We start from the raw sequence: 17,058 nt of genomic DNA on the forward strand, positions 1-17,058 counted from the left end.
CAGTGAATATTGTGGCAGCCATTTTGTCTAAATGGTAAATGTTTCATGTTGTCTAATGATGACACTACATAAGTCTTGTGATTTTTTTTTTTTCACAGTGACAACCCTTGTCACTAAAAACTTTAAAGCACACAGATTTTTCTTTTAACTTCAGACCATCAAAGAGTTTACAAACTGCTATAACTGACTCACATTTGTCCCATTTGATATTTTGGGGATGTTTTCAACAAAGATCATCTGGAGGACATTTCCTTATGAACAGGGGGTGATATCAACAAATGTCAACTAATCGTGAAATGATTGATTTCCTTTTTCTTACGCCCACTGAAGCCTCATTTAGTGAAAGCCAGATTTCACTGGAACTTGACAGTGTGAGGAGATCACATGCATGAAAACTCCCTAAAGATTAAAACCTTTACATCAACAGCAAACTTGACAAAATTTAATACACTTCATCACCGAGAAGTTTCTTTTTTAGAAATAAGTTGAAATATGTGCAACAAACACTGACAGCCAAAACAAAATAACCTGACTGCAGCTGGCACCTGCACCTGCACATCCCCAAAGGTCAACCACCATTAAAAGGTTAAAAGGTAAAACTGTGACACTGCATTGAATCATTATTTTAATTCCATCCGCCCACACCAACTTAAAAATTCTAAACTTTTATATGACACCCACACACAAACACGAATGTGCGCGCTCGCAGACACCCAAAGGCGAAGACATGATCAGACAGGTTCCTCCCTGCAAGCCGACATTTGCTATTCCCTCTCTCTGAGCTAAGCTGCACATACCTGAAGTTTAGAAAGCCTAAACTTATTATGTCTCATTAACAATAGGCTCTCCGTGCAGCCTTCCAAGCAGTTCATTCGCACACTGTGGGGAAGAGAGTAAATGAAAGCTTGGCTGGTGGCACTGTTGGTATTTGTTAACCCTTGGATGTGTCGCTGAAAATATATTGTCTCAATAAAAGTCTTTACATTGGGAACACAGTCAGTGACAATATCAAATCTGTGCAACGCAAAGTCAAACTTAGTTTAGTACAAACTTAGCTGAGTACAAACAAGGTCTGATCTGACGGCTGCCAGCAGCTAAACTGGGGCAGTTGAGGGTTCAAAATGCTGTCACAATTTTTTTTTTTTTTTTTTTTCTTTGCATTTTTGAGGATTATTTACATTTATTTACATTTATTATTACACATGTAGAGACCGAAAAAGATAAGGGAAAAGGGAAAAAAGAAAGTACATAAATACAAACATAAAACATAAATAAACAAAAACGTGGCAATAATATAATGATTATAAATTAAGACATTTAAAAAAGAAAATTACTTCTACATTATTTAATAGGATGCAGTTAAATAAATCAATACATTTAAATTTAAGTTAGAGGATACATTATATAACAACTAGGTATATCATAGGTACACACAGATATGAACACAAGTGTTCCACACTTTCACACCTGGAGGCAGCTGAGTACAAACAAGGTCTGATCTGACGGCTACCAGCAGCTAAACTGGGGCAGTTGAGGGTTGAAAGCCGTGCTCAAGGGCATGTCATTATGGTCATGGGAGAGGGGCAGGCTTTGCTCCATCATTTCCCCTGTGCAGATCAGACAGTTTAATTTTCTCAAAAAAATTGATAAATAAAATAATAAAAAAGAGGGCTACAGCCCAAAAAATATATATTTAACTCATTTATACTCACTTATATTCAACTCATTTACGATTAAAACAATTAATCATAAACATATTTGGTAATTTGCTTAATTTTTTTTACTAATTTAACAAAAATAGTTCCTAAATAATTTTCTTTCGGTAAACCTATCAATTAATTGTCTAATTGTTGCAGCTCTAATTACACACATGAAGATTTACAAGCTATGGATCTCATTTAAAACAACATATTCCTGTTGTGAAAAGATGCAAAGTAAATGATATTTGTATCAGTGTTAGATATTAACTTACAATGATGGAGTACAATATGAAACATAATGGTGCCATTTTAATGCATTGCATCAGAATAGGATTTGGAATTAGACACACAATGTGACATGAAAAGGAGCAGTAGTAACTGTAGCCGTAGTAGTAGTCGTGGTAGTATAGGTAGCACCACATATTCATTTTCAGGCAGTATCTCCTTGCACTGCCATTTTTAAATTTCAGATAGAAACTAGAGACCATCTTGTGATGGGATCACATCAGCTGCAAAGCCAAATCGGTGTGTATGGTTCAATGGAACACAAGATATGAAAGGGGTGAGTTTAGCGAAACAGTTGAGCTGTGCTAGATTTATTCAATGTGCCCTGGATCAGTGGTCACGCTCCAAAAGTGGATCCCGGGTCCAATCTGAATGGGCCGCAAGTGACTCGCAAACATGTCAAGTCTGTAAAAAACACACCTTATTTTTAAGTACAGTGAAATTCTGGCACAGAGCTTTAATTTGGAAGTGCTGTTCCCTGCTGTAGAGTGAGTGACTAACCGACAGCCACATGACAGACACAACAAACTAGCTCAACCACATGGCCAGGTGCAAGTGTGATGCTGAATACGCTGAAACTGTGTGGATCTTAAACAAATGACTGAGGAGAAATCTGGACCCCGTGGCTGGACCAGTTGGACACCACTGCACTAGACTGTGTTGGATCAGTGGACGAAGGGAATGATTGAAACTAGGATACTGCGATCCCTGAACTCAAAACGAGTGTGAGCCAGGGGCATAAAGTGGAGGGGCCAGTGGCTCCTTCCTTACATTTTACCCCCTACTTCCAGCAGAATCCAATGCTCGCAGCAGCCATCACAGCTTTCTTTAGCAATTGTGTGGCAATTCAGTGCAGGCTGCACTCCCCCGCTGTGTGTTTTCAGCGTTAAGTTTTGCGACTGCATCTTGCACGGTTGTGACGCTATCGTGGTGACAAAATCTAGAAATACAAACAGCTAGCAGTACTCAAAATTGCTTCTGTGAAAGTTTTAACAATATGTGTCTCCAGCTGTTGTGACTGGTAAATAATATTGTGCGATAATTGTCCTATGTACTGTACATGATAAGGTTTGTCTGTTCCTGTCAGATAGAAAGTGAGGCAAAGTCTTCAGTATGTCTACAGTTTCAGCAGGTACGAGCTGAGTCCACAAGTGTCCACTACAAGCAACGCATCAGATACTTCAAAAAAGTATCAGAAGTGTCAGCAGGGGGGAATAGCCCAAACAAGGAAACTTTCCACCTCTGCCCACGACTGTGACTCATGCAGAAATCCAACCACTTGTTTATCTCTAAGTGTGTGTGGGTGTGTGTGTAAGTGTATGTGTGTGTGTGTGTGTGTGTGTGTGTGTGTGTGTGTGTGTGTGTGTGTGTGTGTGCGCTTGTCAACCCGTGCACATGCCCATGTGGTCAGTGTGTGACCCAGAATGACATTACTCTGAGCCACAGCGAAGCGTCAAACACCGAGCACATTTTTAGAGCCCCGTACGCAGATTAAAAAAATCACAGAATGCGCACGCATACACACACATTCTGCTCAAGTGTTGAATATCTGAAGGGCGACAAAGACACTGACTCAGCTACCAAAATGTCATCACTCCTTTAAATGAAGTAAGCCTGAGCTGCAATTAAGAGCTGTCAGGCAGATACCTGGGCTAAAGTTGTGGGTTTGGAATGAGCGGAGGCGAGCGGAGGTGTGCGGGGCATTCAGCCAGATGGTATAAGTGTCTCCCCAAGGGAAGGCCCAGATGTGGATTACTAAAGGGCAACAGGTTCTCACACAGTGACACCAATACAGTATCAATCCACTAATACATAAACACACACATTTTTGCATGCAGCCTAAATGCCCAGACTTTAAAATAGCATCTGAGGTATCATTCCAGATCGTCACCAGCATGTTTTATAGTAAGTTTATTTATCACATGCAAATATTTGGTTAAGCCTCCATCAGTCGCTACGCTGCTCAGCATGCCTTTCAAGTGGACACCTACTGAATCTCAGCCTCAGTGAGGGGACTCTGCCCGTCTGTTGTCTGGTATCTCCATCTAAACACTCTCAGAGGGGGAATCCTGCGATGTTTCAACTCAAATGATGAAACCACATCACACACACATATACACTAATACATGTTCCTGTTTCTGACATCTCCTAGAAAATGGCCTTTAAACAACTGCCTACACTAAGGTGACTCATACGCCCACTGTTCACATATTTCCACACACTATCTTACAAATTACACCCACACACACTTAAATTCGCCACTGGTAGTTAAGTTGTAAATTTAATACCTACCAGTAGTGACTCAATTTGTTGTTTCCAGTAACCTTACACAACAGGTGAGTGGCGATGCTTCTGATTTGCAGGTGCACAGGTAATAGGTGACATGATTTATTTGTGGTGAGGCAAGGTGATGAAAGTGACCACAGACAGCGGATCGTAACTGAGCAGCAGACAAGCTCGGGATCAAAGGTCCAAAAACAGGAGCACTTGGGAGGGATGTGTGCAAAATGTTTCATCTGATGCCATTGCTCAATGCAGGTATTGCTTAATGCCAAAGTTCCATTCAGTTCAATGTCTGCAGGGTGTTTTGTGTTTTTCTTGTTTGCAGTCTGTCAAACTTCTGCTGTCTCCTACTTGCAAGTTGCACGCTGGACCATGAGTCCAAACAAAATGTAATGACACAAAATCATGCTTGTATGTACACATCTTAAACTCAAATTCAAGGTGAGCGCAGAGAAACTTTTTCCCTTTAACGGCTGAAAATGAAAAAAGCCTCTTGGTGTCAATCTGCACTGCACCTTATTCTACAACATGCAAGTGAAGTAAAAATAAGTGAGTGGATGGGGGAGTTCTTTTAAGTTTGGGTAAAGCCAAAATAAATGTGTTGTGGTGTTTGTCACACCACAGAAAAATGTGTGACTAACCACACAGCCAAATTTGATTTAAAAAAAATGGGCAAGAGTATAAAATTAGGATTCAGAATTGTAAAAAAAAATAATAAATAAATAAGCAGTATTCTCTGTTCTGAGACGCAGGGGGTGTGTCCACTGAAGGTGCTGAAACACACACTCTCATTAGCAGCTAACTGAGTAGCACAAAGCACACCAACCCTGAGCCGAAGAGCATGCAGCCGCATAGCTACAGCAGCTAACCGCCGCTAACGTTAGCACAAAGCACAAACCAACAGCCACGGGCAGGGGCCCAACATATCAGGGCCCTCCCTGGCCTTCCAACCCAGTCTCACTCGTCTCAGTCGTCGAAATCTGGCACTTGAGCAGTGACTAGCGGCGTCAGACACCAACCAAAAAAGCTGTCCTTTAACGTTGCTACGATACACAGCCGGTCCATGTTGTAGTTTAACAGCACCTGGCAGTGTCAGGAGGAAATGCAGGAGGACAAGAACGAAAATAAGGTGGTGAAAGTCTGAATGGGGAGGGTGGAGAGCGGTGTTCACGTCCCTTAAGCCAAACCCTGTTCTTTTTCCCTAAACCCAACCACGTGTTTGTTGTTGAAGGTAAATTTGCGATTTGCGTTGCTGTACCGACATAGTGCTTTTATTTTGAAAGAGACTGTATGCAAATGTTGAATTTCCTGTGAAAACGGAAGAGTATTTTGAAAGAAGACAATGCATGTAACAGGCAGAAGTTGACACGGTGCACCCAGGGTACCTTGCACGTTGAATTTAGATATGGAAAGTCCATGACCAAATCAAAACGAGGTCGGAGTGAGAATGTGTTGGACCTTCACCTGCAAGATATCACTCAAACTAAAATGTACTGACAAAGAGGAGGCTTAAAGTGACCACAAAGAGATGCAAAACCACAAAAAGATGAGTAACGACTACAAAGAGACGCCAAACAACAACAACAAAAGAGGAAACGCCACCACAAAGTCTGTGTGTCTTGCTCCCGTGAAGGAGAGGTGGTGGGGCCTTTAGCATGTCTGTGCCCAGGAGCTCATTGTGTCAAAATCCACCCATGTCCACAGCAGTGGGCTGGGTATCTGATTCCAGCTACAAGACTGAAAGTTACGTTCATCACAGCTAGATTACTTGTGTTTATATAATTGTGGTATTTAACATAGTTGTTTATTCATGTGTTTATTAGTCTGAAGAGCTACGAGTGCTTGTTAGGCGTAGTGAACTCACTGATCCCACAGAGGGGATGACACTCATGCTATGCACTCTTTTATATAGTGTGTTGGGGGGTGTAAAAAGTCTAACTCCACAACACATTTCTGTATAGTTTGCAGTCTTTTTACATTTTCAACAAGTATTTTCTAACATGTATAAAGTGTTTACAAAGAAATCTCTTAAGTTACTGATAAGAATCTCTCATCTTCAACACCAGGATGTGAATAATCAACCTTTACATTTGCATGATGGGCTGATAATCAAGCCGCTTGTGTTACTCTGTAGTTCCACATCCTGAGTGCACCATCACCCACATGGGCTCCTTGTTGTTCACAGCCCTTTTGATCTTTGTGCGGCTGACATGACAGATATTACCATCCATCAACGGTCCAAACCTCACAATACCACTCTTACATTTAATTACTGATCTCCTGTCGCTGCGGCGTTTTATTAAACATGGAAAGACGACTGTCATCCGTTTGGTTGAATGATGTCTGTGCCTACAACTGACAACTGATCCGCCCCAGCAGACTGGCTCATAATGGAGATATCTGCTTAGTCTGCCAGTGTATCCAGTCCTGAAGGGTGTAGGCAAACTTTTAATAACGCACAATAATAGTTATTATAAAGGAGTCGAGCCAGTTTCACTGACGAGCGGCTTTACTGTATATCACGAAACCTGAGTGTGATGATACAAAGCTTCTATCCCACCTCTGAAGTTAAATGTTGAATCAAATCAAGATATTGTGCACTCAATCATATCATAGGTATTATATTTCTGTCTATAATATCATATCGTATTTCTAAACTGCTGACCTCTGTTAACCTCTCACTATCAGAACAAGCTTTCATTCCACCGACTCTACATACAGTACAGGCCAAAAGTTTGGACACACCTTCTCATTCAATGCATTTTCTTTATTTTCATGACTATTTACATTGTAGATTCTCACTGAAGGCATCAAAACTATGAATGAACACATGTGGAGTTATGTACTTAACAAAAAAAAGTGAAATAACTGAAAACATGTTTTATATTCTAGTTTCTTCAAAATAGCCACCCTTTGCTCTGATTACTGCTTTGCACACTCTTGGCATTCTCTCCATGAGCTTCAAGAGGTAGTCACCTGAAATGGTTTTCCAACAGTCTTGAAGGAGTTCCCAGAGGTGTTTAGCACTTGTTGGCCCCTTTGCCTTCACTCTGCGGTCCAGCTCACCCCAAACCATCTCGATTGGGTTCAGGTCCGGTGACTGTGGAGGCCAGGTCATCTGCCGCAGCACTCCATCACTCTCCTTCTTGGTCAAATAGCCCTTACACAGCCTGGAGGTGTGTTTGGGGTCATTGTCCTGTTGAAAAATAAATGATCGTCCAACTAAACACAAACCGGATGGGATGGCATGTCGCTGCAGGATGCTGTGGTAGCCATGCTGGTTCAGTGTGCCTTCAATTTTGAATAAATCCCCAACAGTGTCACCAGCAAAACACCCCCACACCATCACACCTCCTCCTCCATGCTTCACAGTGGGAACCAGGCATGTGGAATCCATCCGTTCACCTTTTCTGCGTCTCACAAAGACACGGCGGTTGGAACCAAAGATCTCAAATTTGGACTCATCAGACCAAAGCACAGATTTCCACTGGTCTAATGTCCATTCCTTGTGTTTCTTGGCCCAAACAAATCTCTTCTGCTTGTTGCCTCTCCTTAGCAGTGGTTTCCTAGCAGCTATTTGACCATGAAGGCCTGATTGGCGCAGTCTCCTCTTAACAGTTGTTCTAAAGATGGGTCTGCTGCTAGAACTCTGTGTGGCATTCATCTGGTCTCTGATCTGAGCTGCTGTTAACTTGCGATTTCTGAGGCTGGTGACTCGGATGAACTTATCCTCAGAAGCAGAGGTGACTCTTGGTCTTCCTTTCCTGGGTCGGTCCTCATGTGTGCCAGTTTCGTTGTAGCGCTTGATGGTTTTTGCGACTCCACTTGGGGACACATTTAAAGTTTTTGCAGTTTTCTGGACTGACTGACCTTCATTTCTTAAAGTAATGATGGCCACTTGTTTTTCTTTAGTTAGCTGATTGGTTCTTGCCATAATATGAATTTTAACAGTTGTCCAATAGGGCTGTCGGCTGTGTATTAACCTGACTTCTGCACAACACAATTGATGGTCCCAACCCCATTGATAAAGCAAGAAATTCCACTAATTAACCCTGATAAGGCACACCTGTGAAGTGGAAACCATTTCAGGTGACTACCTCTTGAAGCTCATGGAGAGAATGCCAAGAGTGTGCAAAGCAGTAATCAGAGCAAAGGGTGGCTATTTTGAAGAAACTAGAATATAAAACATGTTTTCAGTTATTTCACCTTTTTTTGTTAAGTACATAACTCCACATGTGTTCATTCATAGTTTTGATGCCTTCAGTGAGAATCTACAATGTAAATAGTCATGAAAATAAAGAAAACGCATTGAATGAGAAGGTGTGTCCAAACTTTTGGCCTGTACTGTATGTGCACATGAGATGACGTGGACTTGACAGCAAAAATGCAGAAGCGTTAATAGATAGATTTCTTTGTAAGCATGCAAAATATCCCACTCACACATCCCACGACATGTTCTTGCTCAACCACCATGCTAATGTTCCACCCTTTAAGAGACATGAAAGCATGCTGGAGGCCTTCACGTACTATACACATATATAAACATGTGCACATACAGACACATGTGCACAAAACAATAGAGAAAGACAAATGCCCTCCTAAACAAAGAAAACAAACCCGGGGCTGGGTTTTACTCACACTGCCTTACACCCTCCAACATTTACACAGAGCGGTGAATCATGCTGTTAAATTTCATTGCAGGGTAATAATAAGAAAGGTGATAAATCTGCCATCAAACAACCGAGGGAAACTACAGAACATTACGTACAAGCTGCTGCGCATTACCCTTCTCTCCCTCTGTCGAGACACACACGCACAGAAAAGTGTAAAAACACATCATGATAACATCACATAATGGCCCACAATCCCTGAGTGATATACAGTACACCTCCTGTGCCGTGGCTCATGGAACACTCCTCTACACTCCTCTCTCCTGTCTTTGGGCACTGGTGTGATAAGGCAGTGATGGGTTGTATTACTTCACTTGGGTACTCCCGGGGGGAATCCCCCCGGTCTGACTGTGTGTGTGTGTGTGTGTGTGCGTGTGTTGTCTGTGTGTGTGTCCCCGCAGAAGGGGAAGAATGCCACCATTGAGCGCCCTGCCATTGCGCCAGCAATGCCCTCCCCCGCACCCCCGCCCCTTCCCGTCCTCGCTTGCACTCTGACGTACAGTTGGAGCAGATTTTGTGACACGAAGATAAAAGCCTTCCTCTGTTTCTCTGTTTCTCTGCTTTCCTCTTTCTCCAGTGTCACCAGAGCGCTGAGTGCTGGTGCCTTGGCCATGCACATAGAGAGCTCATTCAAACTGACACAATCACTTTTCACTTCTGCTTTGTGATAAGCCAGAGTTCAGAGTGTCTAAGTGCAATATGGCCACCATATAGTCAACAGCTCTGTACAGGAGGCTTAAAGATGCTACACCACTGCAGTACACTGTACTCTACAGCTGTGCTCTAACAACTGTGACAAGCAGCCTCACTGAGGCACTTTTATGCAAAGGACCTAACTTCCTCTGTCATAAATCTGACAACACTGACAAGCCTGCAGAGGTTTAACAGTTCTATACAGCGGCAGCAGACACTCAACCTGTCAGAGCAATTCTTTATTGCCACATAATTAGTTTTAGGCGCAGGAAGAAAAAGAATCACAAAAGAGAATTTATTTGATTTGTAAAATTCAATTTGTCTGGCAGGAAATAGTGATACCAAAAACTCACTCACCATTCATCAGAGATGTTTTTGCTGTCTGGCACAAATTGGCAGCTGTGCGTGGAACTCAGTCAGAATGAACTTTACCCTGCAAAAATAAAGCAAGAACAATGTCATGCAAATTGTAGAGACATGATGGGATTGACCTTGTTTTAAGCAAGTTCTGATTGTTCACTTTTCTTGTCTGTAAAACCGCATAGTGGACGAATAAACGCGGCACATTAAAGGGAATATTGCATGAATGGCAGTGAGTGTGAGGACACAGATGGAGGGCACAGAGAGTTTTTGATAAATAGATTTGTATTTTTTTTTTTTTTTGCTCGTGGAATGGCAACGTTAGTTATAAAGCTGCACACCCTTTTCTCTGTTCCACCTGCCTTCAGCCAAAGTAAATGAAGAAATTTGGCCTTTTTAATTCTGCTCTGACCTCAGTATGAGGGGGATGAAGTTAGGGGAGATACAAAAAAACACTTCTTTAAGGTTGAAGGTGTCATTAAAGGTCCAGTGTGTAGGATGTAGGGGGATATAAATAATATAATAAGTATTTTTTTTTGTGTAAAATCAACTGAAAATAAGAGTTGTGGTTTTTTTGTTACCTTACAATGAGATGTTTATATCTACATAAGGACGGGTCTTTATCCATGGAGTCCAGCATGTTTCTACAGAAGCCTAAAATGGACAAACTAGCTCTACATAGGGGTCTTTAGGGTCATAGGGTCTTTACTCAGTGTTTCTTCAGGTTTAAATCCTCATATCCTTGGCTGATAATTCAGCTTCTGGTAAAAAACTGAGCACACATTAGCAGGTGCTGGGCTAGTGGCTCTTCTAAAATGAGCCAAACAGTGTCGGAAAAACATTTGTAATGTGAAACTACTTTATTTAGTGTTTTTACCGGTTTAAATCACCAGGTCCATTTGTTTTGGAGAGGAGGAGACCTCTGCGGATAATTTGGCTCCCGGTAAAAACCTCCTGAATGTCTGATTCAGAGAGATGGTGTGCAAACATTAGAAGGTGCTGGGCTAGCGGCCTGTCTACGACATAGCAAACAGTGTCGGAGAAACACTGATCTGTAACATGACTCTGCTTTATTCAGTGTTTTCACCAGTTTTAATCACCTAGTTTCGGAGATAAGGAGACCTCTGCGGATAATTTGGGCTACAGTAGAAACCTCCTGAACAATGAACGCTGAAGGAATCCTAAGTGGGACTTCACACCTGGCACGTTGGAGAAGTTTCATCTGGTTGCAAAGTGCAATCTGCACTGCTAGATGCCACTAAATCCTGTGCACAGTTTCTTTAAAGTTCAAAATAAAAAGATGAATTCCTAAGATGGTGAAATTTTAGGTCTAACACTCTGATTAAAATTAGAGTCAAGTTTGAGGTTAAGCATGTGTTGGTTATGGTGAAGGGTTAGGTTGTGTCTCTGGGGATGTGAATGTAAACCAAAGTAACGTCCTCCTTGGTGACAACAACAAGTGTTTGGGCCTGTGTGTGTGTAGGACTGTCTGTCTGTGTGAGTGAGTCACCTGACACGCGAAGCTGGCGGACGCAGTTGATTACCCACAAGTCCAATTCTATTAAAAGGACACGGTCATAATCTCTAATCACTTCCATGTCTGGCGGAATAAGAGAGCAGGTTAATCTGGATTACACGTCACCATGGTGAGGTCACAGCCGAGGCAGCTGATACCCTGAGCGGCCAGGAAGAGAGCTGGGGAGAGAGAGCAGGTGAAACACAAAGACGGGGAGAAGACAGGAGACAAACAAAGACGCTGATGAGTTATAAAGGCAATTAGAATTTCAAAACAAACAGTTAGTTTCCAAATTTTACCTCACACGACCCAATCTATTGACATGCAGGTGTACTAAAGAGCAACACTTCACAATAATAATAGAATTATGAAAGCCCCTTTTGTAAAAAATAAATGATCCATTTATATGAGCTTACCCTAGATGACCTAGCCAGTGCTTAAAATCTGACAAGAGGAATAACAGCACAGTGCATGAAGAACAACTTGTGATCTGTGCCTATAGGATATGTTTTACCCTAATAAACCCTGAGGACGGATGTAAATTAACAGCACATGATGATAAGCACAGAGCCTGATAACACTACCAGGGAGCTGCAGAGAAGATTCAAATGATGGAGGGATGATACCAGGATTATCTATGCACTTTACCAAACCAGTGTTCACCCCCATCAGATGGAAGAAACAATACTATAAACTATTAATGATTAAAGGGAAATATACCAATGACACACTCTGTCAATCCAATATTTGTTTTTAGCCAAGGCCTAGTGGCATGTGATCTGCGTGCCCTGCAGCTGATCCCTGCACTGTGGGACTGACCAGCATTAATCACAAGTCACTCCTCAAGCATGTTACAAACAAACTGAGCATGACTGGAATGTCGGAGCCTTGGCACATTTTACTGCGTACTAAGATGTGATCGATGGGGAGAATTTGGGTCAGTGTATGTTTGAGGCTTTTCTGTTAAATGCATATATGCATAAGTATCTGCAGGTCAGAGAGTTTGAAAGTTCAGAGGGATTTCTCAGGACAGGCAGGTTCATGTTAGGGACTGTTTGTTATTTATGAGGGGGCAGGGGCGATGCAAAAAGGGGGGAGGCACGTCAGATAATTTTTAGCACTGGGGAGGACTTGTGTTTTTGTTTTGGCTTCAGAGACAGGCTCAGTTCACAGATAGTAAGTGTACATCCAATGAATAAGTGCAACTGAAATTTGTAACATGTAATAAAAACTAATAAATAAAGTTTGAAAAAAAGGAGAGGGCCATACAAATTTAAAGGCGCTGTATGTAAGAATGTGGCCAAAACGGTTAGTGCACTCAAATTTAAAATACTGCCGCGAGTCGTGTCCGCTCCCCCTCCCCTACAGATTCGAGGTTGCTGGACAGCGGCACGCTAGAGACTGATTTGTTTGCCCACGGGCGGCTGCTGTGGCAGGGCCGCGTCGCCGCGTCCTCGATCTTCGGTTTTCCAGCGGACCGTTCAAGCAAGTCCAGCTTCTCTGCTGCAAACGCTGCTGCCGGGATACAGCTGAGGAGGAGCTGGATGCTAATGCTATGTACCGGGACACTGCTAATGCTGCTTGCCGTGCTGCTGTAGCTCAGTCGTAACTGTAACTGATGCTTAGACTCTACTGACTGCGTGACTGGTAGACGGCGGTGGGTGGCGCAACAGGCCAAAACACAAATTCAAAACATAAACATGATTTGCGGACCGCAAAAATGTTTTTTAAATGCGAATATTCTGGCTGTACTATTGTTGTCGGTGAGATCAGTATGTTATATGAACATTATTCCTTAGTCTCTGTGACATATTAGGATGATTTTACGACTATTTGCTTTAGATTTCTTACGTATAGCTCCTTTAAATGGTTGTATTTTGTATTTATTTTCGTACCAATTTTTTAAAGAGGACAGGCCTTCCAATCGCACCTATTGTCTTTAAAAATGGCCAAATTTACACCGTTTATCACAGCCAGAAACTGTAAGATAGAAATGATCGTTGGATTTCATATTTCCAATAGTCCTTGGACACATCACGTGCAACAAACGCTTCTGTTAGAAATTTTGAGCTTAAAATAGTGATATTTTATCTTAAACACTTAATTCTACGTCTCATTTAAAATTTTGTCAAAAATAAATTGTTGGGTTTTTTTCAGTTTTTTTCAACTCAAGGGTTTCTTTTTGTTTTAAGATATTTTTGGGGCTTTTGCCTCTAATTAATTGGACAGATGTAGTGTGAAACGAGGAGAGAAAGGGGGGACGACACGCAGCAAAGGGTCGCGGGCCTAAACCAAACCCTTGGTCGCTGCGGCAGGGACACACACACCCCCAAACATGGGGCACCCGCTCCACCAGGTGAGTCAGTAGGCGCTTCACAACTCCAGGATTTCATCTTTCACTTTTACCTTTAAACACTTTCCCCGCCATCGACAAGATATTCCGGCAATCTGTGTTTTCACTGTAATTAGACTGGGGGAACTGCTACAAATCTTGTGAACTAGAACAACGATGCCGTGTCCACAAACAAACGAAGAAGAAGATCCGCTGGAAACCAGAAAAAGATGTAGCATCTTGTAAACTCTACGAAAATGACGGTGCCGATGGAAAAGTTTACGGTTGGTTGCGCTGGCCGTGGAGATGTTGGACTCAGACTACAACAATTCCTGTTTTTTGATCAACATTCTGAATCTGATTTGGACTAAGAAACAAATAAGTTAGGTGGGACGAAACGGGAAATGGTGACAGTGACACACGGACAAGACAACCGCAGAGGAGACAAAGACAAAGACCACTGGACGATCACTGAACATGGCAATGTGTTATGCTATACCTCAAAGAGAACATTCATTTCATTACTATTATCTTTATTATTTTCATTTATACAATTCAAACTGATGTAAGGAAATGGGGAAAAAAACAAAAATGTAAATGTGAAATTGATTTTATACTTGAAAATTACGTTCTTTGACAAAATGCTCTCAGCTTTTTTATTATCTGAAATGTTTTGTTGTTTTTTTAAATATGAAAAGTGCTGATAAAAAGAAATGGAATAAGATAGAAAAAATGCTTTTGTGTATTTAAAAAGACTGTTTACACACTCATGGAACAAATCATTCTGTGAGTCTTGAAAGTTCAGTGCGTGTGATTTAAAAAATGCTGGTGGTGGCTGGCAACTTAAAAATAACACTTTGATGGGAATAAAATTCAAAGGCTAAATTTTAAAAATCTATTAACTAATAAATAGTGGAGGGAGGGTCATGCATTTCCCACAGTCACCCAGGGAGGCTCAAAGAAAAATATTTGTAGCTACAACAAAAAAAAAAAATAAGAAGAAGAAAACAAAGTCACACCCAGGCACCTCCCTCCTCTGATAAGTAAAGAACAGTCCCTTAACTTCTGCCCTGCAGCAGCAGCAGCAGTGTATCCTCCTGACTACTTTTCCTCCGAGTGCCAAAGAAAATGTGCGCTGAGCTGGTGTGAAAGCTGCAAGCCATCATCACATCTACAAACCTGTTGCATGTGTCTGCTTGACGAACCGACGCTTAGCCTATGTATCTGACGGTGTTTTCATCCACCCGCTTTTCCTACCTCGTCCCCGGACACACAGAGGGAGAAGCTGTGAGCAGAGAGATTTACTCTCCGGGTATGACGGCTATGTCAGCTGACTGTAAAACTATCCCCCTGCTGAATAACAAGTTAACACTGAGTGTGCTGATTTTGGAGCCGTGGCTCATTTCTAACAGTATCATATGTCGCCCTGGTCGCTTTAGTCGGATGAAAACGGGGACACGCTTTACAGCTAAAAATACCTGTCTACGACTATATTTGGCTTGGCTGGATCACAATCACAACGCTAAAATAGTCGGGCCCGCCCCGGCACAATGAATGGGCTCTCTGCTATCTCACTCTGCTTCTGTCGGCCAGCTGCTAAATTTAGCAACAAGGCTTGCGTCAATCACGAGCCTCAGTGCGTCAAGGCTTGCCCCGCCCCCGGGGGCTCGTCATTGGTCAGAATTAGGACGTTGACCGACACATACGCGCCTCGTGATTGGCTGCTGTGAGTTATAGTGCTGAGCGGCTCCCGAGGCAAGTTTTAATTTTCAGGTTGCTGCTTCATCATCTTCTTCCTCTTCTTCTTCTTCTTCTTCTTCTTCTCATATCCTGTCCACCGGCAAATTGTGCCTTATCTGGTTGGTGACTGCATTTCCTCACTCTTCACCAAATTTATCTGCAATTATAAATATATAAACCACAACTTTAAGCAGGTCAAATCAACTTCAGACACGTTTTTGTGTTCAAGTGAAGACTAAAAAAAACACACATTTTAACAAGTGAGGTGGTGTCATTATCATCTTTCAGGATGTAAAGTCTTATATTATATTCCCCTATTTATGTCACACGGGTTATTTTATTTGTCGTCCCTTTTTTAAATGGATTTATGTTTATATATCTATTTTTTTTCATTTATTTATTTATTCTTTTATTTTTGTCATTTGCATTTCCTTTGGCTGGTCTGGCTTTCTCGGTTTGTTCCTGGGTTGTTGGGTGTTTTGCTCTGTCCTTGTTTGTTCTGCATTTGTGTGTTGATGCTCTGTGCATCTTCTTGAATTATGAATAAAAATACCTTGTTTTTAAAAAACAGATGTAAAGTCTTAATGATAGATTAAAAAATAATTTTGCGATAATCCCATTTGCTCCCACTGTAGTTTAAATGAGTCTCAGTTTTAGTCAGATCACTAAATTAAGCAGATTTGTATTGAGAAAAAAGGTTAAATCATCTACTTTAATAAGATAACGTCACAAAATACTAATCATGGACTAAATGGAATGTAAGGTTGGGGCATTTTAAATCACCGGAGTTAATGAAAGGTAATAAAAATTCAGATATATCCTGTCAGTTGATTTAATTGATTGATGATCTGTGTCATGACACCATAGCATGACAGAGACTTATTGTGGCCCCGAGGCACAGAATATATATGAACATCCTCATGTGTAGGCTCATGTGTCCCAGGGAGCAGGTTAAAAACAAATCAAGACGCACAGTGCCAGACCTTGCATATGTGGCACCCGAGGCAAGCTTCTCCTGCCCAGAAAGTAGTAGTAGTAGAGAATATGACATGTAAGACATATCAGCGTCATGCAGAATGTACTTTTTAAACTACTATTACCTTTAGCCAAATCATCTGTTGTCATGTGAGAAATCCCACAAACCACAACAGATCCAGTGTCTGTTATTTGTTTAGAAATTGTTCATATTTTGTAAAATACGCATATGGTGTATGTAAAATCTGAATTTGCAAACCGCTGTTGGATGAAATCAGTGGAGTAAAGAGTGCTATATGTGTTTGTAAAAAGTGGGTGCCCGGTGGCTCACCTGGTAGCATGTGCACCTCATGTAATAAGCCTGTGTCCTCACCACAGTGGGTTGACCTCGATTCCAACCCGGGGCCCTTTGCTGCATGTCATAACCCTTTCTTGTCACACTTCACCTGTACTGTCAAATAAAGGCAAACATGTAGAGTTACTTATAAAGCATAGAGCAGCATA

General features: G+C 41.7%; 1 protein-coding gene across 2 annotated transcripts in view; it reads right to left on the reverse strand.

Annotated features, from left to right (window-relative positions):
* The window catches only part of alg2 (ALG2 alpha-1,3/1,6-mannosyltransferase), a 113,216-nt gene extending 98,062 nt beyond the window's left edge, over positions 1–15,154 (reverse strand). Inside the window, exons 1-3 of one of the 2 annotated variants that reach the window (XM_078171520.1) lie at positions 15,019–15,154; positions 11,502–11,686; positions 9,989–10,064 (exon numbers count right to left, since the gene is read on the reverse strand). The gene's annotated coding sequence lies outside the window, so the exon portion shown is untranslated. Of the gene's footprint in view, positions 1–4,277; positions 4,420–9,988; positions 10,065–11,501; positions 11,687–15,018 lie in introns of those variants that run through there. The other variant, XM_078171521.1, reaches the window with a different exon arrangement.
* Between the last annotated feature and the right edge of the window lie 1,904 nt (positions 15,155–17,058).

The sequence above is a fragment of the Epinephelus lanceolatus genome, chromosome 10 (assembly GCF_041903045.1).
Source record: "Epinephelus lanceolatus isolate andai-2023 chromosome 10, ASM4190304v1, whole genome shotgun sequence".
In the NCBI taxonomy this organism is placed as follows: Eukaryota; Metazoa; Chordata; class Actinopteri; order Perciformes; family Serranidae; genus Epinephelus; species Epinephelus lanceolatus.